This window comes from Clarias gariepinus, chromosome 3 (genome assembly GCF_024256425.1).
Source record: "Clarias gariepinus isolate MV-2021 ecotype Netherlands chromosome 3, CGAR_prim_01v2, whole genome shotgun sequence".
Lineage (NCBI taxonomy): Eukaryota > Metazoa > Chordata > Actinopteri > Siluriformes > Clariidae > Clarias > Clarias gariepinus.
Window position 1 is genome coordinate 41100778 of NC_071102.1, and position 8420 is coordinate 41109197.

The window sequence follows — 8420 nt, forward strand, 5'->3', positions numbered from 1 at the left end:
GTTCAACCTTGAAATAGTGGCAGGCAGCGTTGCAAGGTTATAAAATAACAACTGACTGTTATTGTTGTTAGTTAATTACCTGTCATAGGTGTTATTTTATAGTCTTGAAAAAGTCCAGTATTGTTCTAGAATGTAGAAAATACGACTTTAAACCGGTTCTGTTTATGGCAATTAAAAATTTCCTAAAGTTTCCTTTAAAAGATTTTCAAAGCTGTGTCAGTCAACTTGCTGGCTATATAACATAACTACCACCTAGCTTTACCAGCTTGTTCGCTAAATTCCTTTTATCCTGGCAGGAACGATCACTGTATCAGTTTCGTAAAATTGTTTTTTGAAAGTTACAATGACTTTGATAAAATACTGTTGAGATGACGTTGAATGAACGACGCAAATACAATATTCCCAATGAATGTTTAACCTTTATTTGGAGCATTTATGCTGATCCATTCCCGCAACGTCAGACCACATCTAAGCTCCATTCGGATTATAAAAGGCTTTAGAATTTTTTATTGGACACAACAGCGTGTGTACAGTGTCTCACGTCAGCTGTCTCTTTGTGTTGTAATGTCCTCTCTCTCTTACATTATCATGAGGTGCATCTTAGCTTTTAGGTTCCTCTACTGTAATGTGCTACTGTACATAATCTGCATCACATCTGCTTCCACAGAACATCTCTTAAATGTTAACTCAGGCTTTTTTTTAAACTTCCTTGGCTGCTTTTAGAATAAAATTTTTTAGTAAATTGCAGTTTTTTTTCCTTCTTTTTGGCTTTTGTGGCTTTTTATGTATGCACTAGAATCATCATCATCATCATCTTCATCATCATGTTCCCACGGCTGGGGCTGATCTCTTTTAAGGCACAGATAAAATATAGCTACGGGTGCAATATATATGAATAAGATTTACTTTTTAATCAATTTTCCCCAAACAATCTTTTCGGCAGAGAAACTAAAAGTACACAGAGCAGCAGAGTGTTTAATTTCAGTTAATCAAAAGTGTTACAGCTTTTTCTTTCCTGTAGATAATGCGTTATTTAGCTGTCAAGCTATTGATCAATTTTCTATCAAGCTTTTTAAAAAAGCATTTGGTTGCAATGCTTTCTGGGAATGTTCTGTTCTTCAACCCTGAATTCGAGCCCTTATTTAAACCCTGAACAAATGTTTCCTCTTGGCTTGTCGTCCATCAGGTTAGATGTCACACTCTGACTCTAAACACATGAGATTTGTGTGTGTGTGTGTGTGAGCGTGAGCGTGTATCCGTATCCTGCTGGAATGATTCAGGAAACCATGGCAACGGCACACACAGAGGTCTGTCCCACATATGTGACAGTGTTGCTTCCTATGATCTCATAACAAAAAAACGAACAATGACCGAGAGGCGTACGTTTCCTGGAGTAAAGCAGTAACATTTCTAAACAGGGAGGTTAAGAACAGTGTTAAGATCTGACACAGACACAGTTTCTCCAAGAAGCCAATGAATAAAACAGAAGGTGTTTCATTTAAAAACATGGAATGAATTGCACTCAAGTTCAGTATTCAGGTCGTTTCAAGCTAAATATACGAATATGATTTATTACAGTTTCCTGAAAGCCTGAACTGCAAGTTGTGAAAAAGGTGCAACTTAAGCTCTCTTTATATTTTTAGTTCATTATAATGTCCGAGAGTTCTTATTATTTCAACACTTTGCATCTTTATTTTGAAGTAATATCTTCTTTTCTTTTTTTTTTACAGAATAATTTATTAGTATTATGCCATTATTTCAACATATTATCTCATTGACCTCATATTTAACACCGCATTCTACCTGTAAGAAAGTAAATGATTGAATATTAGCGTATACCAATAATACTAAGGATAATTTTCCTTCCGTATGCTGTTTTCCAGATGTAAGCCAGGGGTTGCTCTATTTAAATTGAGATATTAAGTAAAAACTATGACATTTATGGATTCCTAGGACCTGTTTTTTTTTTTTTTCCCACAGGTCAATGTTTTCTGGTTAAATCCTGAGCTCAGATCATGACCCATGTTTATTTTCACATGTTCTTCCCCTGACCATGTGGGTAGCCTCAGGGTTCTCCGAATAAGTAGGATTAATGTCCCTTTGATGGAAAAACTTCAAGTATTTCGGGAGAAAGAAGGGGAAAAAAGAGAGGCAGGTGAGATACCAGGCTGAACTTGTACACAGAGGAGCAACTGTGCGGCATTTTGTTGTTTATCATACCTTAGCTGAACACATGGTTACACGGTTGGAAAACTGCAGACTGCAGATCACTCGGACATCTTACGGTTTATCTAACAGACTTCATCTGAGCTGATGAAGTGGTGGAACTGCCAATGTGACGCGCTCTGTCAAGGAGAAATGGCAAGGGCAAGTCGATGAAGGCGGCATTAAAAGCAGGATTAGAACACTGGCCACCTTTAGCCACAGTAACCTTGTTTCAGGGTGAAATGTTTAACCAAGGTGACAGTCTTATCTTTATACAATTCTCTCTCTCTCTCTCTCTTACACACACACACACACACACACACACACACACACACACACACACACACACACACACGTCAGTGCTGTAGAATGAGTCTCTAGTGTCAGTACTGTGGAAGTGGGCTCCAGTGTAAGTGCTGTGGAAGGAGTCTTCAGTGTCAGTGCTGTGGAAGTGGGCTCCGGTGTCAGTGCTGTGGAAGTGGGCTCCAGTGTTCGTTCTATGCAAGGAGTCTCCAGGGTCAGTGCTGTGACAATGGGCTCCAGTGTAAGTGACAAGTAAGAAGTTTCCAAAGTCAATGCTGTGGAAGGAGTCTTCAGTGTCAGTGCTGTGGAAGTGGGCTAAGTGTCAGTGCTGTGGAAGGAGGCTCCAGTGTCAGTGCTGTGGAAGTGGGCTAAGTGTCAGTGCTGTGGAAGGAGGCTCCGGTGTCAGTGCTGTGGAAGGAGTCTCCAGTGTCAGTGCTGTGGAAGTGGGCTAAGTATCAGTGCTGTGGAAGTGGGCTCCGGTGTCAGTGCTGTGGAAGTGGGCTCCAGTGTCAGTGCTGTGAAAGTGGGCTCCAGTGTCAGTGCTGTGGAAGTGGGCTCCAGTGTCAGTGCTGTGAAAGGAGTCTCCAGTGTCAGTGCTGTGGAAGTGGGCTCCAGTGTCAGTGCTGTGGAAGGAGTCTCCAGTGTCAGTGCTGTGGAAGGAGGCTCCAGTGTCAGTGCTGTGGAAGTGGGCTAAGTATCAGTGCTGTGGAAGTGGGCTCCAGTGTCAGTTCTGTGAAAGGAGGCTCCGGTGTCAGTGCTGTGGAAGGAGGCTCCAGTGTCAGTGCTGTGGAAGTGGGCTAAGTATCAGTGCTGTGGAAGTGGGCTAAGTGTCAGTGCTGTGGAAGTGGGCTCCGGTGTCAGTGCTGTGGAAGTGGGCTCCGGTGTCAGTGCTGTGGAAGTGGGCTCCAGTGTAAGTGCTGTGGAAGGAGTCTCCAGTGTCAGTGCTGTGGAAGGAGTCTTCAGTGTCAGTGCTGTGGAAGTGGGCTAAGTGTCAGTGCTGTGGAAGTGGGCTCCGGTGTCAGTGCTGTGGAAGTGGGCTCCAGTGTAAGTGCTGTGGAAGGAGTCTCCAGTGTCAGTGCTGTGGAAGGAGTCTTCAGTGTCAGTGCTGTGGAAGTGGGCTAAGTGTCAGTGCTGTGGAAGTGGGCTCCGGTGTCAGTGCTGTGGAAGTGGGCTCCAGTGTTCGTTCTATGCAAGGAGTCTCCAGGGTCAGTGCTGTGACAATGGGCTCCAGTGGAAGTGCTGTGGAAGTGGGCTAAGTGTCAGTGCTGTGGAAGTGGGCTCCAGTGTCAGTTCTGTGAAAGGAGGCTCCGGTGTCAGTGCTGTGGAAGTGGGCTCCAGTGTAAGTGACAAGTAAGAAGTCTCCAGAGTCAATGCTGAGGAAGTGGGCTCCAGTGTCAATGCTGGTAAAGGAAGTCTTTTGTGTGAGTTCTATGGAAGAAGTCTATAGTGCCAATGCTGTGGAAGGAATAAATAGTGTTATTTTTGGCAACCATCCCTGATATAGGAGAAATAAATTCACATCTTGCTGTCATGTTATTATAAAATAATCTCGGGGTGGTTCCAGTAACTGTTTCACCATCATTCCCTATTGTTGATTATGTTTCTATAACAGCACACCCCCCAAGTGTTTTTATTCCTTACCTTATTTGGACATGAACGTGTGTTTAGATCATTTGTATGTACCATGCAGTGTTCCTCAGGCATGTATTACATTTAGCTTTGCACAGAGTTCTGGAGTTATTCTCCGGTGAAAGGCTTCAATCTGTAGCTGTTGCACTCCAGTTGCCTTTGTGCAAACATTTACATTAAACACAATCCCTTTTTCCTGCGGTGAGAATGAGAAATAGTGTTTAAATAACATATCGTAGAGTGCAGCAAAGAAGCAGTCAGTCACTGTGCTGGATGTGTGTATAGGAGCATATGTGTGTGTGTGTTTGGTGGACAGGGATCTGGGCTGTGTCACAAATGTTGCACACACACACACACACACACACACACACACACACACACACACTTCTACTCCATTATTCAGATCAGCAGCATGGTCAGCTGGCTTGTGTTTTGCATCTTTGGTAATGACGCCTCAGCAAGGACACTCTTCTCCTATTTCTGTATAAATCAGAGCAAACACCTAATTCCCTTTCTGATGTTTTGCACATGAGGAATTGGTGAGATCATGTAGCCGAGCAGAGATCTTCAACACATAGGCTGCAAATGATTGTACCTGTCGCGTATGTTACTGCGATCCTCACAATGTTCATCACTCATCAACAAGTCAGAAAAGTTGCTACCTTGTATTGAGGTTAGAAGGGTGAAATTACTCCATAGATCAAAAAACGTTTTTAATTAAATGTGGAAATATTCTGATTGTCAAGCCTTAAAAAGCTAATGTACAGTAAGCATTGTTAAAACCAATGAAGTTGTTTTTAGTTACATGTAGATCTGTTATCATAAATACTCAGAAGTAAAATAGCATGCAAATCACAACAACTAACAAAATTAGCAGGAGTTTGACTTGCTTTTAAGCTACTGTAACTACTTGAACTTTTACTAGCTTAATCTGGCATTTGCGAAGAAAACAGGTTAATTTCGCACTATAGCCAAATGATCTTAGCAAATTAGCTTCACTCGTGTTTTGCTAGTGCTTCAATCGCGTGTTACCATACTCAGGGCCACGGTAGATCATGAGCCTATCTTGGGAACATTGGGGATGAGGTCGGGATAAAATATGTGAATGTGATGCCAGGTCATCATAAGTCACCTTACACATATAGATGAATGTATATCTTCGTCAATCAATCTACTGGTAGGTTTGCAGGAGTCGGGGTGAACTTAGATAAAAATTCCACACATACAGTAACCTGAGTTTAGACCTGAACACCTGAGGACATTGAAACTTTAAGCCATATTAAAACATTTCACTGAGCGGGTTTCATCATCAAATTCAAAATGCAGTCTTGTCTCTTCTAGTGTATTTTTTTTTAATGACGATGGATATTTCCGTAGCTGGGGCCAGGGGTAGCTTAGTGGTTAAGACATTGGACTATGGTTCGGAAGATCCCAGGTTCAAACCCCACAACCACCAAGTTGCCACTGTTGGGCCCTTGAGCAAGGCCCTTAACCCTCCACTGCTCAGATGTGTAATGAGATAAAAATGTAAGTCGCTCTGGATAAGAGCGTCTGCTAAATGTAAATAAACCTAAATCATTAGGTACAGTGATGATGATAGATCATTAGGTCATGGCAAATAATGATTTAGGATACAATCCTTGCTAGCTTTTCTTTCTAAACTGATGAACTTGATTGGACACTGAACTGAAATGTAAATAATGTATAGCATACAGCCCTTTGTTGGAAGAGACCATTGAATTCTATAGCTAGTTCATTGATGTTTTATTGAAAATGTAAGTAGTCAAATGTAAGGTTTATGAATAGAAGTGGCTTTACATGTCTAAAAGAAATCACATGATTGGCATAGCCTCCTTGCTTGGTAGCTGTTTTGTGATTGTGGGGAGATATTAGATGGGAAAAGGTCAACAACCAAAATAAGGGGAAAATGGCTGTGGTTAATGGCTTACTTTTCCTATATGATGGTTTATCCTTTTGAGCAATAAATATAGTCTTTACAGGTGAAACCAAGAGGAGACATTAATAGTTCGAAACTGTTAATTTAACAGGACATACCCAGGTGATAAGAAAGTCCTCCTGTACACATTATTTTTGACTACTTCAAGAAAGGGTGAGTCCAAACTAAACTAACTGTGCACCAGCCATAACTTTAACACAAACGCCATTGTGTACTAGACAACATTGATCATCAACTATACACCAGCAAACTGGTAACAACCTGGTAGTTCATAGACCCCCAAGGCTCATCCATGCTTGCAAGGACCAAAGGCCAACATTTCCAATCCCAAACAAGGAACGTTCATTACAGCAAGAAGAAATCCATGCTGTCCATGATTGAAAGCCACCAGAAAGCAAAAGGAGCCCAAGGCTGCCAGCTCAGATCCTCAAACTCCCCAGATCCCAATCTTACCAAACAAGTCCAATCCATGGAGGGCCCACCTCGCAACCTATAGAACCCAAAGGATCTGCTGGCAACATCCTGGTCCCAACCACCACATTACACCCCTGCAAAGGCACGCAAAAGGAAGTCTTGTAACGATTTGCATTTTTATGAAAAACCACAAAGATTGCACCGCTTTGGATCACGGTAGCTGTAATTCTTTTTATGAGTAGTTAAGGAGTTTACTGGAGTCTTCCAGATGCCGACAATACCGGCTAATGTGTACAGGCATGGTATTAACCAGAGCCTTCCTTCTTTTCCGTCTGTGAACTGAGACATCAGAGGCTGTTACTGCAACGGGTCAAGCTGTCAATCATCATAAAAGAAATATTGTATTCAATTAATATTAGAGAAACTTTAATCGCTCACTCACTCACTCTCGCGCATCCTATAGGCCGCTTATCCTGTACAGGGTTGCGGGAGGCCTGGAGGGTGGTGCCAATCCATCACAGGGCACACAAGCACACACTGACATATTCACTTTAGAGAAGTGGATTAGTACGTCTTCGGAGGAAACTGGATTACCTGGAGGAAACCCACCAAGCCAAGGAGAACATGCAAACTCCATACACACACTCCATACACAAACCCCAGTGTGGGAATTGAACCTTCGATACTTAATGTACAAGGCCACAGTGCCAACCACTATGCTCATTAATTATAAACAACATGCAGAAAGATTTAAGTTTCTTTTAAAATATCTGAAAGTAGCGCAAAGTTTAATGACTGTAGCATGGATTGTAATAATGATTGTAGCATTAAAACGAGCCAGAACATTTATTCCCCTCAAACCTTCATTTCCTTTTAAACATTCCATCTTACATGCCAATGTTTTTTTTTTTTGTTTTTAATTATAACCTTGCTGGTGCATATGTGCAACCCTCGTGTTTGAGAAATCTGCAACGCCTAGTGTCTACAAAAAGTGCCTTGACTGCAGGAAACGTTCTTTCATCACTGTGTGTGGCTGATGTCTGTGTGTCTGTGTGTGTGTGTGTGCGTGTGTGTGCGCTAAATGGTGTTCACAATGGATATTCGCCATTGACTCTTCCTCGCACATACGCCTGGCCTTGTGTCTCATGTTGGTGTGTGACCTCGTATGGGCTTTTCAAACTCCAAACACATACAAAGCCACATTCTGTCCAAAAATCTGCTCATGTTGTTTTCCACGTGAGTGTGCGCACGCACGCTTGATTTCTTACTTGGGGTTGGAGTGAACAGAGGGTGTCAAAGGCAGCTACTTTAACGATGCAGAGATGTGGCTAGTTAATACAAAGAGAGAGAGAGAGAGAGAGAGAGAGAGGGAAGAAAAAGAAGTGATGTATGAAGTGAATTCAAATCGAAAGCGCCGTCTCTCTGTCTTTTCGGAGTGCAAGTTCCAACCACGTAAAAACAAGAGCAGGTTCTTCCTGCCATCTAATGTGACACTTTGGTGCAAATGAAGAGAAACCTTTAGGTTCACTGTGTGTTAATTTGTGTATATCAGTGAGGTAGTGAGAGAGAGAGAGAGAAAGAGAGAGAGAGAGAGAGAGAGACGTACATGCATGTAGGTGTGTTTGAGTGTTTGTGTGATTGAGGTTGAGAGGGTGCAACAAAAGGATTCGCAGTGTGTCGCAGCTTCATCTTGGTTTGGTATCAGCACCAGATGTGTCATACAACAGTGTTTCAGGCTTAAGAAATGTGTGTGTGTGTGTGTGTGTGTGTGTGTGGCATGTGTGTCATCTGAGAATCTAAAGTGTCAGCTCATACTGGTGAGCTGAGTCAAACCATCTAACTCACTCAATCTGATCCGAGTATGGGATTGATTTAAAATGATTATTACCGCTGATGTGCAACATTGCTAAGT